This window comes from Coenobita brevimanus, unplaced genomic scaffold (assembly GCF_032717465.1).
Source record: "Coenobita brevimanus isolate Jiangsu-jjx unplaced genomic scaffold, ASM3271746v2 jjx.HiC_scaffold_217, whole genome shotgun sequence".
Lineage (NCBI taxonomy): Eukaryota > Metazoa > Arthropoda > Malacostraca > Decapoda > Coenobitidae > Coenobita > Coenobita brevimanus.
This window is the reverse complement of record NW_027643072.1, coordinates 100126-113243: the sequence shown is the minus strand read 5'-3', so window position 1 is coordinate 113243 and position 13118 is coordinate 100126. Positions and strand designations below refer to the sequence as shown.

At 44.3% G+C, this 13118-nt stretch overlaps 1 non-coding gene across 1 annotated transcript; it reads left to right on the top strand.

The window, feature by feature from the left end:
- Positions 1–13045: 13045 nt before the first annotated feature.
- TRNAM-CAU (transfer RNA methionine (anticodon CAU)) lies at positions 13046–13118 on the top strand. The gene has a single exon. It is a non-coding gene; the product is annotated as a tRNA-Met (tRNA).

Genomic DNA, 13118 nt, shown 5'->3' with positions numbered 1-13118 from the left:
ACGTGTATGTGTGTGTGTTGTGCGTGGGAAGAATGTAACACAACACCAGCGGCCTGGTATTGACAGCGTGGTGTGGCAGGGGCGGTGTGGTGTGAAATTGTTTACGTGATGCCGTGTCTGGTGTCGTGGTGTCAGGGCTGGAGGGGGGGTTGGCGATGAGTAGGGATGAAGGATTTTTTTCTCTTCTCGGGATGAAAGATGGGGTTACGGATGTGGAGAAAGAGATGAGTGTGTGTGTGTGTGTGTGTGTGTGTGTGATGAACGCCGGGATTAGGAAACCGGAATTAGGGAGGTGAGAGTGTAGTGTGTGCGTGTGTGTGTGTGTGTGTGTGTGTGTGTGTGTGTGTGTGTGTGTGTGTGTGTGTGTGTGTGTGGTGTGTGTGTGTGTGTGTGTGTGTGTGTGTGTGTGTGTGATGAACGCCGGGATTAGGAAACCGGAATTAGGGAGGTGAGAGTGTAGTGTGTGCGTGCGTGCGTGTGTGTGTGTGTGTGTGTGTGTGTGTGTGTGTGTGTGTGTGTGTGTGTGTGTGTGTGTGTCGGGTGGCGTGGAAGGAAGGAGGGTTGGAAGAGGGATAGAGAGGCTTGGAGATGTTGTTTTGTCGTGGCCACCGTAGATGAAATCCAGGATTAGACGTCTTGAATTAATGAGAGAGAGAGAGAGAGAGTAGCGTGGTGTGACCGAGGGTGAGAGTGGTTGGGATGAAGTGTTGGTGAGAAGGAACTGGCTGGATATGGGGCACCTTTTTTTCCCTCGTGATCACCTTGGATATAATATGAGTTTTCAGCATCATAACACCTTGTAAGTTGCTCATGGTCGACGCCAGTACCCTCAGTCTGACATAATAATAACGGCACTCTTAGAATCTCACGCTGCCATGTGCTTTTCACGGAAGGGTCGCGGACACACCGGTCCGAGCTCGAGTCATCACGAGGGGCAGAGGCACCCGCCATAACGGGAGCGACTCAGCCAGTGAAGGGAAGGAAAGAGGGGGCCCCCGCAGCTACGGCCGCGCGGCGGCAACGGCGGCGGTGCTCGACGGGGGCGGGGGAGGCGGCTGTCCGGCTTCAGAGAGGCGGGAGGCACAGACGACAAAGACGACGGCGGTGGGGGCTGAGCACCCGCGCCGGAGCGCGAGCACGGCCCGAGAACCGCTGCAGCCGCCGCCGCCGCCGGCCGGAACCCACCACCGACCACCGGACCGCCCCACACCACACCACCACACCAGGGACACCAGCACCACCGCCAGTGACGCCACCACGACGACACACCCGCACCCTGGGCCCCCTCCCGCCACCTCGCCGCCCCCTGGATGCCTCCTATCGAGGCCCAGTCCAGCGGCCACGATCAGGCTCCGCTTCCAGCACAGGCCCGACTGACCCGACCCTCAGAGCCAATCCTTATCCCGAAGTTACGGATCTAATTTGCCGACTTCCTTTACCTACATTAATCTATCGACCAGAGGCTACATACCTTGGAGACCAGATGAGGATATGGGTACGCATTAGCCCGAAAATGGGTCCGTCCCAGCCCTGGGGGACTGGTTCACCCAGCAGGTTACTCAGCAAATGCGTTTTCAAGGCCCGGCGGAGGAGCACGGGACGCCACCCACCTGCTGCGCTCTACGGCAGCCGTGTTACCATTGCCCTTTCTCACTGTGAGTGGCTTCCAGGGCCACGGCAGACAGATGGAGAGAAAGAAGGAGAATATATCGTGCTGCAACAAAGACGGCAAACAGTGTGGGAGGTGCTTGCGAGTTGCACGTTGTTAGTGACAGTAACACTGACATTATTCAACAAGACAGATGCAATACATTGCCTCCTTCCACAACAGAGGCTTCTTTGCATGTGAAAGGATGAAATACAAGTCTTGCATGCTGAGTATCGGGGAGATCAATGGCCAAATAACAAGACAGACAGATAAGATATATATAATACAGTTTCCCTCAGCCCAGGCCACAGCACGTGAGGAACGACCAAGGGAACTTCATATGGTAAGCGGTAGCAACAACAACTTCACTTGCCAAGTAACAAAGGTATGGACAAAAACAAAGATATATAGAAAAGATTGAGCCTAATTCCATTTATCTTTCGACAACAGAAGCGGCAGCCCGTGTGGAAGTACCCAGGAACTTCATATCGACCTACGTACCAAGGAACAGGAAAACAGACTTGGGTACGGGCAGAGAGGAAATATAGAGCATAATGCCATATATCTTTTCGCAACAGAGGGTTTAGCTCGTGTTGAAGGTCTCCAGGGAACTTCAGATGGTCAGAGGCAGCAACATCAACCTGCCATGCCAAGCAACAGGGGGACGGGTAGATATCCGAACAAATACTTGCCGATAAGGAGAAAAAGTAATATCTTGGAACGTGAATGGATTGAAAAATAGAATTACAGACCTTCACTATTATATTTTAAATCACTGTATAGATGTGATACTCCTTCAGGAGACGGGGGATAGGGATGGCAATCTGTTTAAACTCGGTGGATATACAAAGTATCAACTTATGGCGGGTGATGGTATACGGGGTGTATCTACATACGTAAGAAATTCCATTCCATCGGAGCTGTTAGAGTGTCCCCACAGGAGTGAAGGTGTGGAGTCAGTTTCCGTCAAAATTTATCTGAGTGAGGGTGTGCTGAACGTAATTAACCTGTATGTTTCTAAAAATTGCATTACCATTAGCTCTCTGCCTGATACTGTTTTTAGTGAAGTGACCTTAGTAGCTGGGGACCTTAATGCTCGTCACAAAGATTTGGAGACAGAGGGAAAGACCAATACTAATGGCGTGAGATTTAGACAGTTTATATTAGATTACCCTGAATCCAAAATACTGGGGACACAGGAGGCGACACATATCAAGGGAGGGAGATTAGACTACGCTGTGATTCTAAATGGTCAGGGTCTAGAGGGAAAATGTGAAACTGCACCAGACTTGCTAAGTGATCACTTCTCCCTTGTTATCACTATACCACTGGGAAAACGAAAAATCACACATAGCAGAAAACGATTAACACTACCCAAAGATAAAGTTGATTTCTTTATTGATGGTGTGCGGGAATGGTATAGTGGCTATCATCCGAGCAGTGTAGACCAGTTTTACGAAGACCTAGTTAAGGTTATTAACGAATTACTCAATCATAAAAGGCGCGTGTAAGAAAACTTGCTCATACCATACAGACAAATACTATAACAATAAAGAATTAAAACAACTGTCGCAAGTGATGAGACTGGCTCACAGAAAATGGGACACTCTACCGGGAAAAGCCCACACCCTGCAACACTATGTACTTCACTGCTCAAAATTAGCGCAGTTTAGAAATCCTGCTGTAGACTCAGTGACCGAACAAGTCGTTTGGATGTTTAATAACGATAAAATAGGAAGTATACTGAATTGTAAAAACATCAAACACATACTTAAGTAGACATTGCTATATTGTGATGTAAGAGTAACTGAACAAAATATCTGAGTAGGGTGAAGAGTACATTATGCTCTTATGTAATATCTCAGAGCAGGGTGAAAAGTACATTATGTTCTTATGTTAGTATGTAATATCTCGGAGTAGGGTGAAGAGTAGCTCAGCGTCCTCATCCTTTTGAGGTGATAATGTAATATATAGATATACCTGTATACGTATATGTATGTATAACTGTTTGTCTCAATAAACTGTCTAAATTCTAAAAATACATCCTCTTAGTCAGTCTTTCATTCTCCATTCTCTCCACATGTCCAAACCACCTCAGTGTATTTCTCCTAATCTTCTCAACCACATCCACATCCACCCCACAACGTTCCTCCACTTCTTCATTCGTCAACCTGTCCCTCCATGTCATTCCACATGCTCCTCTCAAGTAACTCATTTCCACTGCTCTCACTCTTGACTTGTTCCCCTCTTGCAAGGTCCACGCCTCGCTTCCATACGTCAGGGTAGGGATCACAATACTATCATGCAGGGACTTCTTAACTTCCATACTCACCTCCCTATTTCTCATCACTGCTTTCAGTGAACCAACAACCTTCCTTCCCTGCTGTACCCTTTCATTTACTTCATCCCCCAAAGTTCCATCCTTACTCATCACACTACCCAAGTACTTGAATGCACTCACATTCTCCATATCCTCACCATCTAACTTCACTGTACATATTGTGACTTCATTCCTCTCAAACACCATAACTTAACTTTTGTTTACATTAACTTTCAGCGTCCTCCTCCTACACACTGTCCCAAATTCATTCACCAAACCTTGCAACTCCCATTCATCTTCACTCAACAATACTGTATCATCAGCAAACAGCAACACCGGAATCTTCCAAATCTCACCCTCATTCATTAGAGCCACCCCTACATCCACTGCCCTACCTTGTACCTCCTTTACAACCCCATCCATATATATATTAAACAGCCATGGAGACATTACACACCCCTGTTTCAGTCCCACATTGAGATCAAAGAACTCACTCAGCTCACCATCCACTCGCACCGTAGCCCTAGCTCCCTCGTACATACTCTTCACAGCACTCAACAATTTCCCCTCCACTCCATATATTCTTAATACCTTCCACATACCTTGCCCATCTATTCTGTCATAAGCTTTCTCCAAGTCCATGAAGGCAGCATACACTTTCCTTCCCTTCTCTAGATACTTCTCCACTAAACATCTTAGAACAAATATCTGATCTACACACCCTTTTCCCTTCCTAAATCCCCCTTGTTCTTCTCCAACTAGCTCCTCTGTCATATGCCTAACCCTATCAGTGAGTATTCTACCATATATTTTACCAGTCACACTAAGAAGGCAAATACCCCTATGGTTACCACATACTTCTCTCTCCCCTTTTCCTTTGTACAGAGGAACAATTATACCTGATTTCCAGTCCTCTGGAACCCTTCCCTCTTCCCAAGCCAATCTACACAACTTCCATATCCACTCCACAACAATCTCACCCCCATACCTAAGCATTTCACCACACACTCCATCAATTCCTGGGGCCTTTCCCAGCTTAATCTTCTTCATCGCTTCCACTACTTCCGACCTACTGATCTCTTCCTCCCTCCTCTCATCTCTTCTTCTCCCAGCCATTCCCCAACCACTTATACTCACACTGCTCTCACTCTCTACGCTCAACAAATCCTCAAAGTGCTCTTTCCATCTCCTCAATTTCTCTCTCTTCTCCACCAACAATCTATTATTCCTATCTTTCACTCCCCTACTATTTCCCCTTTCACACTGCCTTACTTTCTTTACCTCCTTCCAAAACAATTTCTTACTCTCACTCCATTTCACACTCAGATTCCTCCCAAACTCTTCATCCACTTTCTTCTTACTCTCCTTCACCAGTCTCTTAAACTCCCTTCTCCTGCTCACATATACCTCTCTCTTCTCTCTCTCATCTTCTCCCCTACCTCTACTCGCCAACCATTCACCATATGCCTTCTTCTTTTGTTCCACAGCTCGTTTCACCTCATCATTCCACCATGCTGTCCCTTGCACACCCTTGCATTTCCTCCTCACTCCACAAACCGCCTCACACGCTGCGCCTATCTCTTCCGTGAATATCTTACATACTTCTTCCACCCCTTCCATCTGCTCTAGCTCATACCTTCCCAATCTTTCTTCCACTATGCTCTTATACTCTGTCCTTTTCTCACTATCTTGCAATTTCTCCACTCTTCTCACAGGAGCTGCTTCCTCCTGTCTTCCCCTTCGCCTCCTCAACCACTTTCTTTGCAGCTCTACCTTGGCCATCACTAAGTGATGGTCCGAGACTCCATTCCCCCACCCTCTCCACACCCTTGCATCCAACACTTGTCTTCTCATTCGCTCATCCAGACACACGTAGTCTATCATTGCCTTTCGTTCAACAAGTTCACCATCCATCCTCCTCATTACTCTCCATGTATACCGGTGGATCAGACACAACATTAAATTAGACCAGATCCTCTCCTCCCCCACCCCTTCCCTCAGATCCCATCCTCCCCACCCCACCCTCTCTACACGTCCCCTCCTATGTCATCCACATTTGCTAACCAACTCCTGACTGACGTTAGTGAGGGCGAACAAATCTACCAGATCAGTTTTTGCAAACACACGCCTTTTATGCATTTGTTTTAGGATGGGGAAGGGGGAAGGAGTGAGGACCTGTGAATTTATGACAGTGGATTAGCTTGTATATTTAGGCTGTTAAAGATCATGGTGACTTCCTTTTGTAAACTGTTATAAATCCCAATCTTTATGGCTATGACTGTTACTTCTCTCTTCAGTGTTATGCCTGAGCTGGGCAAAAATGATGTATAATGCTAAACTTGTCCCTATCATGAGAGGGTTGATGGTGATTATTAAATCTACGTGGAGTTGACTATTTCCACGCATACTTACAAACTGATCTACAAGACGGTAATATACAGCCTTAATTAGGTTAGTACCGGTAGTTGAAAATCTTGGTAGGTAGTCTAAGCAGGTAGATAAAAGTATGACTAGCCTCAATGATATCAACCTGCCCATCTACCTGTCCATCTACTTGTCAATCAAATTACAGCAGCCTAGTGCCAGAGTTCATTCAAGGTAGAAGTCAGCAAGAGATACATACATAAATACTGAGCATACAGCAAGGCATCAAAAATTACCAGGACTTGGAATGGTAATGTCTGGAGGTATTGTATGCTTATGTCCTGCCCTCATAACAAGCGCTCATTCTTAACCCTTTCACTTCGATGACAAACAATTTACTTCTGTTACAAGACGATTTTCTTCACCTGATGATACACTTCTCGGACAGGACGGGTTAGATACTGTATTAATTTCTTCAGAACCTGATTTTTCTCTCCCTAAGATAACTAAAATCGTCTGACGGGAAAAGAGATTTAAACAAACTACCTAGCCAGATTCAAGGAGTTAACTAAAACCGTCTGGACATAAAAAACGTACAATAAATCAACAACTTGGAAGAAATTGAAGGGGTTAATTATATCTTGCCCATTCACTAAAATACGTTTCTCTTAATCTGAATAACATCTTGAGGGGTTGGCAAGAATATGCATCCTAACACCACCATTACCATCTTAACACCATCTCTAACTATTTTAAATGGGGAAAGGGGGAGATGCAAAAACATGATGAAGAAAACGAAACTAGGAGAAACTGTCTTCAGGACATTAGCAAAACGAGGCCATACATCAACTTAATCATTTACTTTATCATTATCATTATCATCATCATCATTATCATCACCTTCATCATCATCTCATCTCCCACAATTTAAATAAGGTGTGCAGAAAACTGAAGCAGAAGAGCGAAATAAGCAGTAAAAAAAGGAACTATCAGTAAAGTACCCAGTGAACTCATTTCTTTCTCCATTTATTCCCTCATCATGATCATCATCATCTTAAACCCACCTCATGCTCTTTAAATGGACTGTGCAGGATCCGGAAGCAGACAGGAGAAAAATAATAGTGAGAAAATTTAATAACAAAGTATCCAGTAAAGTGATTGATTTATTTACTGATTTACGTCTTCCAATTAAATCTGCCTCACACCTTAAAAATAAACATTACATAATATTTCCCAGTCTACTTTCACCTTCCATTTCACTTCTAGCTCCTCTTCCTCTCCCTCCTTCTCGTCCTCTTCCTCCTCCACTTCCATACTCATCCCTTCCCCCTCCTCCTCCTCCTTCATCTCCTCCTCTTTAACATTCAACTCTTCCTCTTTCTTCCTCAGGTCTTCCTCACTCACCTCATACCTCGCTCTCCCTTCTCCACACTTCCTCTTCCTGCTTTTTCCCATACCAATATAATCCTCTAAGTGTGTCAGGCCAAATCAGATTTTTTATCCTGGTTACCGAAGGATGTTTTTACTTTGCTGAAGGAAGCCCCACATAGGCAAGAGATTACAAATATTGATGTACGCTCTCTCTCTCTCTCTCTCTCCTTAACAACCCTGCCTCCCCTTTGTCTCCCCTCTCCCTCAATCTCTCCATCCTCCTCCTCTTTACCCCACTTTGCCCCCTTCCCTCCTCCCCTTCCTTCCCCCTCGTATCCCCCTTCCCCCTCCCTCCTCCCCAACCATTCCCCCTCCCCCTCAGTATTGTGATGGTAATAGGGGCAATAAAGACTGACTGGTCACTTTACGAGGCGATGGAAAGAGAGGAGGAATGGAACAGGCATTTTTTAATCCCCATCTGAGATATGAGCAATGTCTTAACTCTCTCTCTCTCTCTCTCTCTCTCTCTCTCTCTCTCTCTTTCTGTCTCTGTATACGAATGGTGTGTGTGTGTGTGTGTGTGTGTGTGTGTGTGATCTTTCAAGTATGTACTAATCTGTTCAACACGATAACCTTCATTCCTTCATTCTTGCCGTCTCATGAAACCTTATCCAGTTTTTGAGCGACGTTCCGAAGAGAAGGGATTGGACACAGCCTTCATTAAATTCTCCACTACAAGGGAGGTCTCCTAAGTAAATAATAATAATAATAATAATAATAATAATAATAATAATAATGTTTCCTCGGGATGAATCGTATACACTTCTTTGGGAACGGTTCACATCTCAAAACCTCTACATCATAACCTTATCAATTACTGCTCTACCTACCCCCCCTTCCCTCCCCTCCCCACTTCCCCCTCCTTCTCCCCTCATTTACCTCCCCTCCCCCTCCCTCCTCCCCTCACTTACCAGCCCTCCCCCCTCCCGCTCCCTTTACCATCAAGCCATATCTCTTCTCACTAATAAAACTCTCCTCTGAGGCGATAAGATAAGGCCCTTGACTCCCACCTGCCTCTCTCGACTACGTTAAGATTAGATGCTGGTGATAGAGAGAGTTTTTACCTTCACCTGTGGAATGATTCAGACATACACAAAAGCTCTCTTATGATTCATGCACACTCAGACACACACACACACACACACACACACACACACACACACACACACACGTCCTGAGGGGTCTGACCACCTTGATATGTGTCACTGGTATGAATAGAAAGTGTACAATTAAATGCCAGTATATGAAAGGTCGTTGCCTACTCACAAGCACCTACTACACTACTACTACTACTACTACTACTACTACTACTACTACTACCACGAATAAATAATAATAATAATAATATTAATAATGATAATAATAATAATAATAATAATAATAATAATAATAATAATAATAATAATTTTAGAGGAATCTTAAGCAATAATATACGCAATTTTTTTTTTCAACATCGCTGACTTAATTGGTTTCAGAAGGGCACGGCAGCAGGTTTGAGAGAGAGAGAGAGAGAGAGAGAGAGAGAGAAGGTAATTACTATCTTCACATCATCAACCACGTGATTTTCATTATACTCTTGGCTCCCTAATGACGTCATCTCTTTCTCTCTCTCTCTCTCTCTCTCTCTCTCAAACCTCCCCTACTGTTTCTCTTCTCTGTCCCCTTTCAACTGTTCTATGTCTTCCCTTTCCTTCCCTTTCTACTCAACACTCTCTCTCTTTCTCTCTCTCTCTCTCTCTCTCTCTCTCTCTCACTCTCTCTCTCTCTCTCTCTCTCTCTCTCTCTGCGGTATTTAAGCCAGCAGTAAATCCCCAGGTGCACTACGATAAAAACGTACGCGTACCTTACGAGGGTAGGTAGCCACACACACACACACACACACACACACACACACATGCAGAGTTAATACATACACGCACATAAACAGCCTCGTTTATGTTAATCTAAAATACATGCACATACACACATACACATTCATATAAAAACAAATATACACCTTAGTAATCCCGACATACATTGTAAATATACACATGGATGAAACACACACACACACACACACACACACACACACACACACACACACACATGCAAGCAATCCACACACTAATAAACATAACCACAAAGGCAATCTCTCTCTCTCTACCTGTGTGCTAGCCTCAATACTATCTCCATTGACCTCAATTGGATCCCAGTCTATAATATTTCTATTTATATTCGACACGAGGGGGGAGAGGGAAGAGGGGGGCAAGAGGAAGAGGGGAGGGGGAGGGGGAAGAGTGGGAGAAGGAGGGGGAAGAGGGGAGGGAAGAGGGAGAGGGGGAAGGGAGCAGGTGATTGTACCCTTTCTCCGTTGATTCGAGTCCCAATTATCTCCAGTGCTATGAGTTGTTTAATTATATATCTGTTGATCTATATTTATATTTCTTTACTACATGTCAGTCGATTTTATTCAGCTCAAGGGAAAGACACTGGAAAAAAAAAACTCCATTACTTTCAATACAATTAGTGTTATCTTACTCTCCTTTTAATACTGACATGCGATTTTATTCAGCTTAGAGAATGGCTAAACGTCTCCAGCCATTCCTTTACTACCACACGGTCTTTTATTTTATTTCTGCTAAAGTTAGGCGTGAAATAAATGGAGTACAAAATAAGCAAGTGAAATCTATGAGAAAGATGGATGGAGAAAATGGGTCAAGGATGGAAAAACAAGAGGTAAGAATATGAAGATAGGGTTAAATAGAGGTGAGATGTGGTGAAGCTGAGATGACGGGCTGACAGACTGACAGACAGACAGAGATAGACAGACAGATAGACAGACAAACAGACAGGTAGGTACAGGTAGATGAACAGAAATAAACACATACGATACATACATCCAAAGAGTCACACATGTACAGACGAAATAAACAGACATGGAAAAATAAACACACACACACACACACACACACACACACACACACACACACACACACACACACACACACACACACACACAAAGATATACAGGCAAACAGACAGACAAACGAAGAAAAGCAGACAGACCAACACTCATTACCTTCGTCCCCCATAAATTTAGGTAGTAAAGACAAGGACATAGAAAATGGGGTGAACTAATCTTACCTTTACTGCCCTCCTCTACTGTATATCCACAGGGGGAAGGGGTTAAGCACAATCTGTACATTTATCTACCTGGCTGGCTGGTTATCTATCTATCTATTTATCTGTCTGTCTCTCTCTTTATATCTTTTTCTATCAATCTATATCGTATCTATGTCAGTCTGCTTTTCTATCTATCTATGAATCTATGTATCTATCTATCTATCCAACTATTTTCAGACACCTAAATCCCGGAGACCTACAAATAAATCGCCCCTGTCACCCTGTCCTTTGCCATCAAGCTGCCTTTCCTTCAAGTCATACACCTTCAGTTAACTCTCCACCCCATCCCCTCATAGTTGATCTCCTTCTCTTTCCCACTCCACTTCACTCACACACTCTCCTAGTCAGTCTCTCCTTCTTCATTCCCTCCAACTACCTCAGCCCGTTGACATGTTAGCTTCGTCTCAGCTTCGGTCTTCCCCTCCTCCTCCACCTCACTCACATACACTCTCCTAGTCAATCTCTCTTTCTCCACTCTAACTGTATAAATCCTCCTATATATCAGTTTATTCTCGCTACAGGCAGACGATTTTTCCTCGATTTTACTGGGCTCTTGTATTAGGGGGTTTGACGAAGGCTTTATCTCAACTCCTCGGGTCGAAAAGTCTCTCTTAAATAAAATCGTCTGAAGGTAGGAAGAATTAAATATAAAATAAGTCATTGGAGAGAGAGAGAGAGAGAGAGAGAGAGAGAGAGAGAGAGAGAGATAATGATAATGAATAAAACAACACACACCTTCCACTCTGAACACACAGACACTCAGACGCACACCATACCAAGCCCAACCCCCCCTGATGCCTAGATAACGAGCGCGCGCGCGTGCGTGCGTGCGTGCGTGCGTGTGTGTGTGTGTGTGTGTGTGTGTGTGTGTGTGTGTGTGTGTGTGAGAGAGAGAGAGAGAGAGAGAGAGAGAGACGTGTGACACCCAATGGTCCTGATACCAACAACATACACACACCGCCATATGCTCACGCACGCACACAAACCCACTCGCATACACACACACAGACACACACACACACACACACACACACACACACACACACACACGTGGCTTCTGGATTAGCCGAAGGTGTTATGTCGAAAGCCAATCATGTATTTTAACCCCCCCTCTCTCTCTCTCTCTCTCTCTCTCTCTCTCTCTCTCTCTCTCTCCAACCAATAGCTCCCTCATTTCCTCACTCTTTCTTGGACGTTCTCTTACACTCCTTCTCTCTTTTTTCACTACATTTCGCTCTTCTCACTTAATTACATCCCTCCATCACTCTCTCCTACTCAGTCCCAATTATCCCCTCTCGTTCATTTTCCTCTTCTCTCCTAATAATATAGTTTGCCTTCTTTCACTGTTTTCCTCTCCCTCGTTCCTTCACCTTCCCTCTACTCAACTTATACTCCATGCACCCTATCTCTCTCTCTCTCCCTCTCTCTCTCTCTGCTTTCATCTTCAGCTCTAATATCTGTACCTCACTTCTTCCCTCTTCTTCTTCTGTTCCCTTTTCTCCAGATCTCTTTTTACTTCTTCGTTCCATTTCTTTCATATACCCTAGTTTAATCTGTCTGATCAACGTTCTTTTTCAGGCTACAGTTCTTTCCATTAGTCTTTATTTTCTTCTAGTATTAGTTTTTCCGCGTCGATAACTTTCTTGACTTACATTCTTTTTTATTATCCTTTTCTTATTCATTCATAATTTTCACTCAAAGTTTTCACCCACTTGTTCTTTCCAAAATCCTTCCCGTTCTTTTTTTTTCCGGTTTTCCTTTTTCCTCCATACTTTCTCGAACTCCAAATGTTTCCATTATCGCCTCCGTTTTCCATTCTTATTGGTTTTATTTTTACACCTGCTGTTTTCACACATAATTGTCCATTTTTCTCTCTCCTCTGATATACCTAATCCTTTTTTCTGCTAAGATGAGGGGCAACTTCAGTCAGACTGGAAGATAACTTTGACTAATAACCAAGGAGATTCATTTCTGCTTCATTACTAAGGCTGATTAAATTTGATGGACCCGCAACTTAGTACCGTATATGCAAGAGTGACCCTGTTCCATCAGATGAAATGAGTATAATTATTTTCATTTATCTTTTCCTATTCCTTACTTGTTTCTCCTTTGAGTCCGAGGCCTCGATGGCGCAGTAGGCAGCGCGTGAGTCTCATAATCTCAAGGTCGTGAGTTCGATCCTCACTCGGGGCA